This window comes from Candoia aspera, chromosome 6 (genome assembly GCF_035149785.1).
Source record: "Candoia aspera isolate rCanAsp1 chromosome 6, rCanAsp1.hap2, whole genome shotgun sequence".
In the NCBI taxonomy this organism is placed as follows: Eukaryota; Metazoa; Chordata; class Lepidosauria; order Squamata; family Boidae; genus Candoia; species Candoia aspera.
In genome coordinates, this window is record NC_086158.1 from 85,733,798 (window position 1) to 85,747,274 (window position 13,477).

The 13,477-nt window shown below is 37.2% G+C and overlaps 1 protein-coding gene across 4 annotated transcripts in view; it reads left to right on the forward strand.

The window, feature by feature from the left end:
* The window catches only part of JMJD1C (jumonji domain containing 1C), a 137,013-nt gene that overhangs the window by 62,500 nt on the left and 61,036 nt on the right, over positions 1-13,477 (forward strand). The window lies entirely within an intron of this gene.

The window sequence follows — 13,477 nt, forward strand, 5'->3', positions numbered from 1 at the left end:
ATTAAGTAGTTAGAGTAGGATCAGTGGGAAGTAGTAGGTGGCAGAACTGTGGTGAGATTAAGGCTCAAAGAAAAAATAGTTACAGAGTTTGATATGACCAAAGCAGGAGATACAAAGTAGCTTGTTGTGTGTTTCAACAGAAATTAAAAATTGGGGAAAAAATCAGAACAAGCCTTTTGGACTACAATCACTAATGGCAGCAGGGGAATACAAAGTAACTATTATTATCCAGTGGTTTTGCAGCTTATATCTGGGTGCCCTAGTCCTAGCCCTCGTTGAACTTAAAACATGCATTTGCCTTGGGGGCATAGGGACTCTAACTAAACGTGAGGAGAGAGAGGCTGGTTCCATGTTTTTTATCTTTCACAAAAGATGCAACAACCCTTGAATTATTTACATCCTCCAGCAAAGGAGGATTTCCTAGCACAAAATATTAAATTGCTTCCTGTCAGTCTCTCAAAGCATTATTTTAAAAATACGTTTTCAAATAACCTCTTTTTCTGATCTGTTACCTACTTCTGGACCAAACCTAGACTTCCCCTTTCTAGCTTGCAGAAGTTCAGCTGCAAATCTACATTTTTCCTGGCTGCCTGCCAAAAAATACAGTTTCAACCTGGTAGAACAAACATCAGTACAGGTAAAAGAAAGAGTTGCTGTCCCCTGCCTCCAGATTTCCCCTCAACTGCTTTAGTAAATACCAGGCCAAAGAGTATGATCCCCTTGGCGAGTAAGGCTCATGATCACCTGGAATAAGCCCATAGTTGTCAGGGAGACCAAGAAGTTGTGAACCTGTATTGTTTGGACAATGTCACTCTTTAGCCCTAACCTACACAAGGTTCTTTTTGGGGTGTGTATGTGTGTGCTTATCTAGTAAAAGCAATTCTGACAATGTCAGTATAGACACACAAAACTAATTGAAATAATTCTCCCAAGCAAATAAGCCTTATTTGAGTAGAGGGGAAATGTTCTTTTAACAAAAGAGGGCTGATTTGAAAAGCAAGGGAATTGGAAAAGTGGGGAAATCCTTTCTCTTTCTAATCCACAGCCCACCCACTACACTGAGTTGAAACTATACATAAATACTATAACATGGGATTTGGGCTGTGGAGATTGCCTCAGAGTGAAGTAGGCAAGGAGATATTATCATGGGTCAGTCTAGCAGACAAACTAATACAGCATTGAGTCTATGCAATAGTAAAAGGTAGAATGTACTCAATATGAAAACTCAATATGAAAACCAGGCATGCAAAACTCAGATATAATTATGAATGCTACCATGTGAACCTAAAAGCAGCAAACAAGTTTAATGAGTCAAAATTAACAGTGGAGGTTGGTAAACATTAGTAAAATCAAATTCTATAATCCAATTGTAATTACTTTTAAAAAGCATTTTTAATTAGTAACTGAAGGAAATATTGAATTTGAATCTGCCTAGAGGAACAGCTGTGAAACAACAGGATTTGTATGCCTCACTGTCATCCAAGTGCTTACCTGGGGGTACTCAACTTGATAATACTTCATTTATTAAAGGTAATGTTCCTAGGAGTAAGGGTTGATTGATAGGGTAATGTTGCTTGTTCATGTGAAAGTTAAAATATTAATGAGATTAAGTTGATAGTCACAAATAAATAATGGTGTGGTGTTTTGTTTTGTTTTGTTTTTGGTCAAAGCAGCACTGGGTCCAGTGGTCTCCCACAGCAATTTTTTGCTCTATAGCTTGCTGTCTAATCAGGCTTTTTCTAAAGGCAGGTTCAGAATAGTTTTCTCTGTGCTATTTGCTTCTTAAATGCTTGTTGCTTTGCTCTAAAACTCCTCCCAACCTAAGCCAGTAGTTACAGGAATATGACTGGTCCCTCCTGTTGAACTAGCCCAGAAAGGATGATTCAAAAGATAACACTTTTACAGCAGCTAAAACAGAATAGCTAAAACACTTCTACATGGAAGAGCAGCATTTCAGTCCCAGTCTGGAACAAAACATCTGAAGTGTATATTTTAGTTTGGGCATGGACTATCCAAAACCAGTTGTTCCATGCAGAAAATGATTCATGCCCAGAACATTTTGCAATGTTAACTGATCTTTTCTGCTCGTAGAAGAGTCTATGTGATATGCATTCTGAGACTTGTGCAGTAGTAGCTCATTTGAATAGTTTGCTTTCTGGATCTAGATGCAAAGGCTTAAAGTGGGGAGAGGGGGCAAATCCCATTACTTGCAGTGAATCAGGAAGCAGAACAATTAATGCTTTCAAATAATTATAGTTTGATCCTTCACATTTGAATTCTGAAATGAGGATTCCAGGATGTAAGATTGGTGTACTATAACACCAACAAGAAGTAAAGCTGAGTTAACTTTGATTCAAGATCTAGCAAGTGGTGGCAGCCTGGATGGACTGTTCTTCCAGTGTGAAAGACCTGAATGGAGAGAGGGCACCCATGGAGTGAGAGAACAGGAAGGAGCAGTCCTTTTACCTCAATTAGGACATCAGAGTAGTACTCTTAGGGAGGGAGATAGATTGTGAATGTAGTGTGGATAGGAGTAAGTAGAAAAGGGATCATCAGGACTGCTTTGGTTGGTTGGTGTAGAGAGTAAGGAAGATGATTGTGATGGAGATAGGTGAGATCTGTTCCCAGGGATGAGGGGAAAAACATATCTTAGGTCCACAACAAGTAAGAAAATATGTGGAAAAGGCTCAGACAGACATTTCTCTAATTCACATGAGTATAAGACATGGAGGAGATACACCACAATCAGACTTGTAAGATTGTTGTTATAGCCTTGCTCAATAAAAGTAGATTTAGCTTTCCTGTGGAATTGATTCCTGGTCTGGTCTACCTGGTAGGGCTGACAATTGGTGAAGTTTGGGATTAGTGACTTGGCAACTTACATGGAGTGAAAAGGAAAGGGCAAGTAGTATGGTTGTGGGCTCCTGCAGGAGTGGCCATGGCAAGGAAACACTTTGCTCAGCTTAGGCTAGTGCAATAGACAACCCTTTCTAGACCAGCACGAACTGCTTTGCAGTGTGTTTTATGTGGACTGTATTTGAAGACAACTTGGAAGCTTCTGTTGTATGGGATGCAGTGGCAAGGTTGCACTAGTTACAGTATGCTTCCAGGCCCAGTTCATAGTGCTGATTCTTATCTCTACGGACTTTCACAGCATGGCACCAGGTTATCTTAGGGACCATCTCCTTCAAAAGGATTTTGCTTATCCGAGGAGCTGATCCAGAGAAGAGGAGAGGGCAGGGTTAAGCCCAAGAACACACTTACTCTTTGGTGAGCCTGAATCTTAGGAATAACCTGCCTCCAGGGGTACGTTAGGCACACACCTAACTAATTTTTTTGCAAGGCCATCAAGAGAGTTTAATTTATAAGGGCTTATTAGTTCTTTAAAGTCCTGTTTTAAATACTATACACAATTTTTTAAAAGGGGACATGCATGGTAACTGAGTTTATGGCTTATGCCTTCTTATACTTTAAACAGCCCAGAATCTTTCTGATACAGCCTGTATACAAATGTTTATAAACAAATAAACTGGTAAGAGCTGTTCTAATCTCTTAAACTGAAATGGTACATCAACTGTTGTAGAAGGCAATCTTCTTGAAAAAGATACTGTTAATAGAACATTTGTACACAGAGTTCTCAGATAAATAAACTTTAGAACTTGACCAGAACATCATGAACTTATCAGTGTACTGCTTCTTAATATATAATTGACAAATACAGTAATCTTTAGCTTTCCAATGTGCTCATAATTAGCTGTAATGTGGCTAGATTTGATAATTGTTTACACAGGAATTCTGTATGAAATTAATTCAAAATGATAGAAATGTTTGCTCTAAAAATAAAAAACAGAATGAGCTGCTAGGATAAATTTGGTTATTTTCCCCATGTGTTTCAAGCTATTCCAAATTAACCTAAAATGAAACTTCTTAGTTTATCTCAGCTGTCCCCAACTGGTATTTCCAGATGGGCTGAACTTCAGCTTTTATAATATACTGGCAGTATGACCAAATATCAGTGCCGGCTGGGCATAAGGATGTTGATGTTCTGTTAGAGAAGGCTGGTCTATCTGCTTTACTAAGATATGTATATAGTCTAGAAGTTTTAGTTGTTTTTTATAAAGAATTTTATTATTTTTCAGAGTATAGTTAAAATATAGAATATAGAAAAGCTAGAGTACAGAACTAAAGAAAAAAGAAAAACTATAAAAGTGCAAAACAGAAAATAGAAACAGAAGGTGACTTTTGACCTTCTCCAGTATAGATATGAATTAGAAGTTTTTAGTTGTTGATTACCTGATTTTTAAAGGTTAGAAGTTATGCTAAAAGAGAAAACATTTTGGAAAGAAGTGTGCATTTTTAATTTCCTCAATTTATTAGTGTTCTCTGATTTATTTATGCTATTAGTCTTCCAGAAGTGATTCACGTTTCAGTGCTGGCTGTCAGCCAGCCTGCAGATAAAAGAGTTCCAGCTGGCTATTCATCTTGTTCTATACCAGCAAAGGAGCTGCAATGAAAGCTTTGCTGTTGGCAGTACAAAGCGGTTCCCCAGCAGAGTTATATATAAATATTTTTCAGTTTCTCTAGAGGTTAAGGAACAAATAATAGCACATCCAGGTGGTGTGCATTGATAAAGGTTCTGGTTTTACTCAGCTTCAATCTTACTCAACTTTACCTCAGTCTTAAGAACAATGCCTACCAACTCCATGTTCTTGTTATTTTTTTGCCTGGTGCTTGAACTTACATGAAAACTTTTATCCCCCCTCTGGTAATCCATATTTAACTGTGTGACCTGAACATATTCTTACAATCACTGTTAATTTAAATGTGTTTTCATATATAATAATAACAACAACAAACCATTAGTATCAGTTTGCTTTAACAAGTAAAACCTGTCCTTGTGTTTTAAACACACTGAGTAATTTTACTGTAAGACAGGACACACTGTTAGCAGAAATACACTGGTTTTGTGGCTTTAAGCCAAGGTAGTAACTGAAGGTCATGGAATTGTTTGCTGATTGCAGTTCTGTGTACTGTTTCATTCTTTAAGCAGGACTGGCAATGCAAAGAAGCAAAAAGAAAATAGCTCTGTTTTTTGGTTATAGATTGGTTGATAATTGCTGGCTGAATGTGAGTTGAAGCACATGGTGAGAGTGAAATAATTTACTGAAATTCTGTAACTATAAATTAAGCTTGTCATGTGTGAAGGCTATATATCTTAATGATTAGTAATATTAGAAATCACTCTGTGGTGTATATTATGTAGATAATATTATTTTATATCAACACTCTCTTTTTTTCTTACCGATTTTGACTGTCAAGCAGTTGCTTGAAATTATTGGAAGCTGCCATAACACTGGTCCATCTTACTTAAACAAGATCTTTCCAGAACCAAAATAGGATCCATTTTCATCCTGAGGATTGAACTTTTTCCATGCAAATTGTATGCTATACAACTGGACTAGGTCTTTGCGGTACAGTTCTGAACTCTGTGCTTAATTGGTAGTTTATTGTATAACATCAAACTGTAGGTAGGTGGTGCTATCTTTAGAAATGCTTCCCCGTATAAAAACAAATGTTCGGCACATGAAAACCAGCAGATCAGGGATAAAGGTTTCGCCTGATCTCTGCTTAGTGTGCTAGTTAAGATCTTTTAGCAAACTCTGCATATAATAAAGCATTAATAAATGGTATTCCCTATTTCAAGTCTAAAATGGTACAAACTGTTTAGGAAACTCAGAACTCTACCATCATAGTTGTATATAATTTAATATAGCAAAATTTAATGTCAATTCTGAACATTATAAGTGCAATATGAGTGTATTCTGTTCCTTGGCTTCCTAATAATGAGAATGAAAAAAATCATAGGGTCACAATTATTATTCCAATTACAGAACGTACAGTAAGGAAGTTCAAAATAGTTGTTGCATTAGCAGTTCCATGAAAGGAACAGATGGTTTGGGGTCATTTGTGCACAAACCAAAATATGCATCTTTGATCTGGATACATGATGGAACAGAGCTGTTTTGTTTCAGGTATGGACCAAAATGTTGTGGTTTCAAGCAAAGATATATCAGGGTAGTTGAAATACAGGAGAAGAAGTCAGGTATGAGGGCTTTCTTTGGAGATGGCAGTGGCTAAGATGGCTGAGGGAAGGGAAGATGCTGGGGAAATTGTGGACAGACAGAATGGCAGGGTATGCTACCTTGAGATGCTGACTGCAGCTGAGGAGGGAAGGAAAGACCCTGAGAAGATCAGGAGCATGCAGGGCAGTGAGTGGAATAGGCCACACTGGACCTGCTGAGACCATAGAGGAACAGGTGTGCAGGTCATGCAGAGGACATGACAGCAGCACCAGTAGCACCAAATATCCATGCTTTTAAAGAAAGAGAAAGAGGAAATGATGCTCACCAGCTCTGCCCTGCTCACCCTCTAATCACTCTGGGAGCCCTAAAGGTTTGTTCCGGCTGAAATGTTGAACAACAAAATGTTCTGGCTTTTGTTGCTGCCAAAATTCATCTGATTTGGAACAGTTTGGCAGAACATCTGGAACCTGATGTTTTTGTTCTCAGCTTGAAACAAAACACATTTCCACTCTATGCATACTGCTAGTCTGGGGTATTGGATTGACACTGGAAACTAAGATTCAAGTATACCCTCAGCCATGAAAGCTCAATAGATGGCCTTGAGCCAGTCTCACTTATGCTCCCTCTGTCTCTCCAACTTACCTCGCTGAGTTGTTATGGGGAGAAATAGGAGGAAGGAACACCACCCTGAGATGCTAAAGGAAAGGTGGGAAAAGTAATAGAATACTGGTGTGTAAAGCATCAGTGCAGAAATGTATCATGGGCCTTTAACATGCCTTGATTAGCAATCTCATAAGTTGTTGTGGAATGAAAGACCAACTTTTCCTTTTGATGTAGGAGGTTGTTTCAACATTGATTTTGCTCCTCCTCCTTGCTTACTAGAGTGTTTGTTCATGCAAAAAGCTCTTCCTATCATAGGAGCACACATTCAAGCTTCAGAATGCAGCCAAGGAGATTCTAACATCCAGCATGCAGTTTTTCTTATAAGGCTGACAGAAAGTCAAGAGATTATATTTGTGACCCTGGACACAATGCCTTTTTCTGATCCCAGTCAACAGTAGTGGTTCCAGTCCAGAATCAGATTGCCACCAAATCCCACCCATGCCAGTCAGCCACAGAGATCACATTCTTGCACTGTTGATTAGTCCCAGTCAACCTGGCATGGGAATACCACTGAATGAACTGGTCAGGGATCAGACAACCACAGCTACCAATCTGACCATCCATTCTCAGATTGTTTGCCTTGAGTAGTGTAGTCCCAATAGGAGTCAACACTGCCTATCAACCAATCAGAGTTGAAAGCAATGTGTGATAGGGACAGCACCAGCACACTGTGTGAGACAAGAGTCTGCATTAGTGACCAAGGTGGAGGAAAATCAGAGGCTGGCTAAAATGGTCAGAAAGGCTCACTGGAGATAAAAAGAACTTACTAAACAAAAAGGGGTCTCTCAACACAATAGTGTTACCTATCATGGGGAGGATATTTCTTTATGTTCCATGGAACAAAGAATGCTGCTAATTTGTTTAAAAACTTAGGAGTATTATATGGCATATTGGTTTTGTTCCTCATTTCCCCCTCTTAACAATGGTAAGTAATTCCATTTTTAAAATCGATAATTTAAGACATTGTTTCATTTTCTCATCCTTTGTTCTTCAACACCTGGGTGTCCCTGGTAACATAAGCTGTAAGTCAGCTGAATCTGCAAGTAGATTTTCAGACCAGTGTTTACAACTATATCTTGTTTTCCTGTGCAATAGTGTCAATTGGCTGGAATGAACTTTAAAATCAAATGTGTCTGTTCCCAAATATTATTGTTACTCAGAATGAGATTTGAAATTGCTCCATCAATTTTGAAAATAATATTCTTCCAGGATGGTCTCACTTCTAATATCTTCGGAGTAATTCAGGAAAGTGGAAACCTGATATCTGGATTTTTTGTTTAGAGATAATAAACTTGAGCTGTCAGTCTGGCTTAGAAATGTAGTTACGATTATGACCCATGCTCTTTGGCCAGCCCAGCCATATGAGTCATCAGTAATGTGACTATGCTGGAAGTGACTCCATCACCACCTGTGATGGGGGATTAGTTACAGTTCAGAGCACCGCCTCTTCACTTCTTTCAGCATGTTGTAAGCAGAGAGATAGCTTCTCATTTTGAAGTCGTTTTGCTCTAAACCAGTATGTCTGCAGATGGAAAAGCAGTGCTCCAGATATTTTCTCCCCTATGGATTTCTAGTGGATGGTTTCCTTGTATGTTTAGAGACGGTTCGGTTATGAAAGTGACCTTAGCAGAAATGATCATGACCTAGATCTGAGAAGGGGTAAGTGTTGCTATTGAAGCTGCTCTTACTTATTAACCCACACTGTCGATGGCAAAGTCACAGTCTGTTCAGCCAATCTAGGATTGTGGGGAGAGGCTCTCATTTGTAAGGATAAAGACTCTCTTCTTCTTTTTTTTTAAACTGTACGTATTGTTTAATCTCATTTTTGTTGATGGAAACTATCAAATGCCTTTTGAAAAATCCAACATTAGGGAAACAACTGTAAAACATTCTGATGAACCATCTGAAAATGTTAAATTTTGGAGGGCACTTTCAGTCAAATAAGCTCTGTGTTGTATCTCTATTTCCAAATGTTGTATATTAGCACAAAACTATTCAAAGGATTGTGTAATCAGTGCATCAGTCTGTACTTAATTCTGTCAAAATATATTTGGTATCTGTTTCAAGCTTCTCTATCGCTTAATTTAACTCTTTCATAATACGTTGCTAAAGTTCTAGTTTGTTTCTCTAGATAAAACTTTCAAATCCCATTTTCTCAAGTTGTTACATTTTTATTACATTGGATTCTAGTCCATTTAAGTCAGTAAAATAATTTTCGAAACTGTAGTAATATAAAAGCCAAAGAGTTCGAAAATACATCAGAATTAAGTCCTGAACGTTTCTAAGGATATTTCTGAGCAGATTTGAGTAAACAATTCAGAACAATACAATTCATTCTGCAATAAGTAAGTGTGTTTCCTGTAACCAACAGGAAATGAAAATGGTATATTGCTGAAGTGCAGTTTGTTTGGTGCATGTCTGTAGATGGGGGTGAGATTGAGCAGCTGAACTGTATGTTAAGAACTCCTGCTGATTTTTTTTTAAACATTCCTTTCAAGGAATAATCATCTGGTCCTGTTTTTTTCTCCTGAGAATGGAATTCAGTGCTGCATAGAGGCCCAAACAAGACACAGTTGTTCTGAGACAGTCTAAGTATAAACAGGAGGCTATTACAGTAGTGTAGACAAGCCTCTAGGACTTGCATACGTAGCTGCTCCCTTTCTGGTGTAAAACCGATGCTAAATTATACCTTTCTAGCAGTTTTTTGGGAGGATTACAAATTTTCTTGTAGCAAATTATGGTTCACAATAGTTTCCTCAGGCCATTGAAGTAGCTTTAAGAATTATAGGTGTGCATTCTTAATTAACTTCTTAAGTATTTAATTAATGTAAATGTTTCCAGGAGCAAAATATACCAGAATATAAACAGAAACATGGCAGGCCACAATCTGCTTTGCATTGGTAGTATACCATGCATCACAGTTAAAGCATGGCGCTTAAAGCAGTTCTAATATAACCAATAGTGCTGTTCTTAAATTGGAATGTATTTGTGAATAGCAACACATTAAAATGTATTTATAAGACTTAATGTATTTAATTTATTTCCATTTTGATATTAATCATAGCATAGATACAGTTGCCCATGTTTTTTTCCAGTTGTCATTTTTAAATGTCCAATATACTGGTACGCCATGCTTTTTATTCAAGGACAATTAAAGAATCTAAAAAAAAATAATGAGGAGCAAGATTTTTCCATAATTATTTAGCTAATTATATCTTAACATTTCATCATCTTTAATTTTATCTTTAACTGGCACCACCAATTGTTTAACTATTTGCAGAACCTTTTGATCTTTTTCATGAGAAGGAAGGTGAAGGAGGTCATGTTTTCTTTTTTAAAATATGTTTTTCACATTAGAAAATAATTCTCAAGAGAAAACCAAACCATCTGATTGACTTGTGTAATCATCTCAATTTTTTAATAATAAATGAAGCCAAACATAAAGCATGTTTAGGGAAGACCCATTCATATAGCGGACAAACTATCACAACTGTGTTGAGTCCCCTTGATTTCAGTGGCATTCTTGCATAACTAAGGCTGAATTCAGTGTTTTTATTTGAAACTTATTTTTTGTAAAACTCACATGTACAGTAGAAATATATAAATTTAGTGATAAAAAGTTGTTTTTTTAGAGGGGGGATATGGGCAGTGACAAATTTGATAAATAAATACACTTTGTATTACATTTGATAAAGTTTTTCTTACATATTTTTAAAAGAGCAGTGAAAAGAATGTAAAGCTATTTCAATATGGTACAGCTTTTCTGTCAGTGAAACTTTAATTTCCAAACTCTGATATTTAAATATAAATGACCATCTTTTACCTTCCCATTACTTGAAAGGAGTACCTTCTCCCACAACTGGCTAAGGATAGTTGATGTCATGAGTGCACGAGGGTGGTGAAGGTAAACTAAAATATTGAAAAACACTGCAGCTTTGTGAGGGTCTTGAAAGGTTAGTTTAAACCTTACAGAAGTCCTCCAGACAGGGATAATTGCTGATGTTGGAAAATGAATGAGCAGCTGAAGGAACTTTGGAGATTGTGGGGTGGAAAGCCATGCTGTTGCTAGGAGAGGCCAAGGGGATAAGCAGGCGATGCTGCAGCTGTCTTGATTCTTGCACTGCCTTGCAATAACCATCCACATCTTCAGTTACAGAAATGTAGTTATTCTTTAACTGGCACATAAGCTTTTCATTTACAAAATGCTTTATGAAGGCAAAGTTATTTCAGGCAACAAGGTACATGAATAAAGCAAATGGACCACATAATGCTTTTTTTTTTATGGAGTCAGTAGGGCTGTTACATTCCATTGTGCCTAGCTGTGACATTGTAGTCTTTTTTATATGTGAAGTACATACAGCAGACAACCATGGTCTTATTTATTGATTTGTGTCCTGAGATTATTTGCAGGCAGAGCTAATTTTGTCTGACAGATTTTAGAATTACCAGTTTTGAAATCCTTCCAAATATTTAGTATGTAACCTTAGAACATATCACTGAAGTGCCTTTGGTGATTATGTATTTTGCATAAACATTAATGTGTCATCTCATGGCACATCTTCCCCTTGTATAATTGGATATCACTTAAGCAATTAGATGTGTGTATCACATTTTAATTATGGAAAGAGTCAGCTTTAGATATGCTTAGAATAGTTGATGGCAAGCTACTATTAAATAGCATAGGAAATGGAGTTTTTAGAATTGTAGGATAAATAGATATAAAAGAATTTTGCTTCAGGCTGTTTTTTTTTTTAACTTTTATAGGATCTGAGGACACAATCACTCTCCTAGGAGCAGTATGATAAATTTATTTGGCTTGCAGATCACAGAGTTTTCAGTCCATGCTAACATTTCAAAATCGTTGTTTTTCTTTCTGTGGGTGAAACAGAATGTGATTATTTTGTTTAGACTGCACACCAAATGGGAAACTTTTGTTTCAAACTTGGAACAAAGCAACTGTACTTGAACGTTTGGCTGGAACATTCCAAGTTACTGTGTTTGAGAACAGATCTCAAATTGGCTCAAGAGTTTAGTTCAAACCTTGAAAGAAAATCACCTCAGAATACCCAGAGGACCATTTGAGGTAGGAATAGTTGGTTTTTTGGTTGTTTGCCTGCAGGGGGGTTGTTACCAGGCTAGGTCACATCGATGCATCAGTGACTGGCCCATGTACTGATAATGTTACCTACCCTACTAAGAAAACACCTGTAGGAAAACAACCAGGGTTAGAAAACACCAAGAACTCAACAGTTCAACCCTGAGCTCCATATATTCTCTACTGTTGGCCACATTTTTTTTAGAGATCAAAACAAAATTGTTTCTGGCTCAGATTACTTGAAATGGCTGCTCCAAGGTCAAAACATGCTTTGCTCCTTGAATTATGAAAGGTGAGATAAGAAAAAAAAATGGCCTTTTTTACCTACCAGACTCATTGGTGCAATTAGCTGTGGTGTTATTTCTGTCCAGTTATTAAATTGGAGTATTGCTCTCCTTCCTTACTGTAATATAATATTGCTTATAGGTTTGTATTATGTATATGTGGACAAAGGAATAGCTGCTTACAGAACCCTGAAATATCTAGCCTATTAGAACCACGATAGATACATTATCATAACAATACTGCAACTCTCTGCAGGCAATCATAAAAAAAAAGATACAGAGAATACAGAACTAATCAAATGGATGTACAGTATACCATATATACTCGTGGATAAGCTGAATTTTTAATCAAAATACCAGGAAAAATGCATCACCTGCAGATAAGCCAACCCTCAAAAGTTTGGTATGTTTTAATTTTTGCCATTGGCTTATCCGCAGGTGGCACATTTTTCGTGGTATTTTAGTTAAAAATTTGATGGTCGGCTTATCCATGGATGGGCGTATCCACAAGTATATACAGGTACTTTTTTAAAGTATTACTGCATATACTCGCAATAAGCTGAACCCAATTTTTTGGGTGTGTTTTGGAACCTAAAATTCTTGGCTTATCTGTGAGTATATACAGTAATACTATTTTATCAATTTCCTATATCTTCTGTGTAGTATTACACAAAAAATTGAATTAATCTGATTAATGCAGTACTTGAAAGCTATTCTGCAAGAAATTCCTTGTCTCATCAGTCACACTTAGGACTCTTTAGTGTGATGCAGTATGTGTACTTTATATGGCATCATGCAGAATGGGTGGCAATAGTGCTTTAGCTTGACAGAGTTTATTAAAGCAGTTTTAGTTATGCCAAGTCAGAAGTGATTAAGTATATGCCTAATCATTGTACCTTAATGGAGTGAAGCATAATAACGAAGAAAAAACTACAAATGTAGCTTAGAGTGTGTCTTAATGATGCTTTTAATCTTATGCCTCTCACCTTTCTTTTATTCCTTGTTATTTTGCTAACGTTTTCAAGAATAGAGATCATCTAACGTTATCAAATAAATGATAATGGCAGCCTTAAAAGTATAAATGTATCACAAAACATTTTTTATATTCCACAGGTAGTCCTCAGTTAACAACCACTCATTCATTGACCATTTATGATGGCACTGAATGAGTGGTGGTTATGACTGGTCCTCAAAGTTCCAGCATCCCCACGGTCACCCCGCAATCTGGGAGCTTGGCAACTGGCTCACAACAGTCATGTGGTTGCGATTTGCAACCTTCCCTGCCGGCTTCCCACAAGCAAAGTCAACAGGGAAGCCATCAGGGAAGGTCGCCAGTTGCTTGGGTAAGTCTC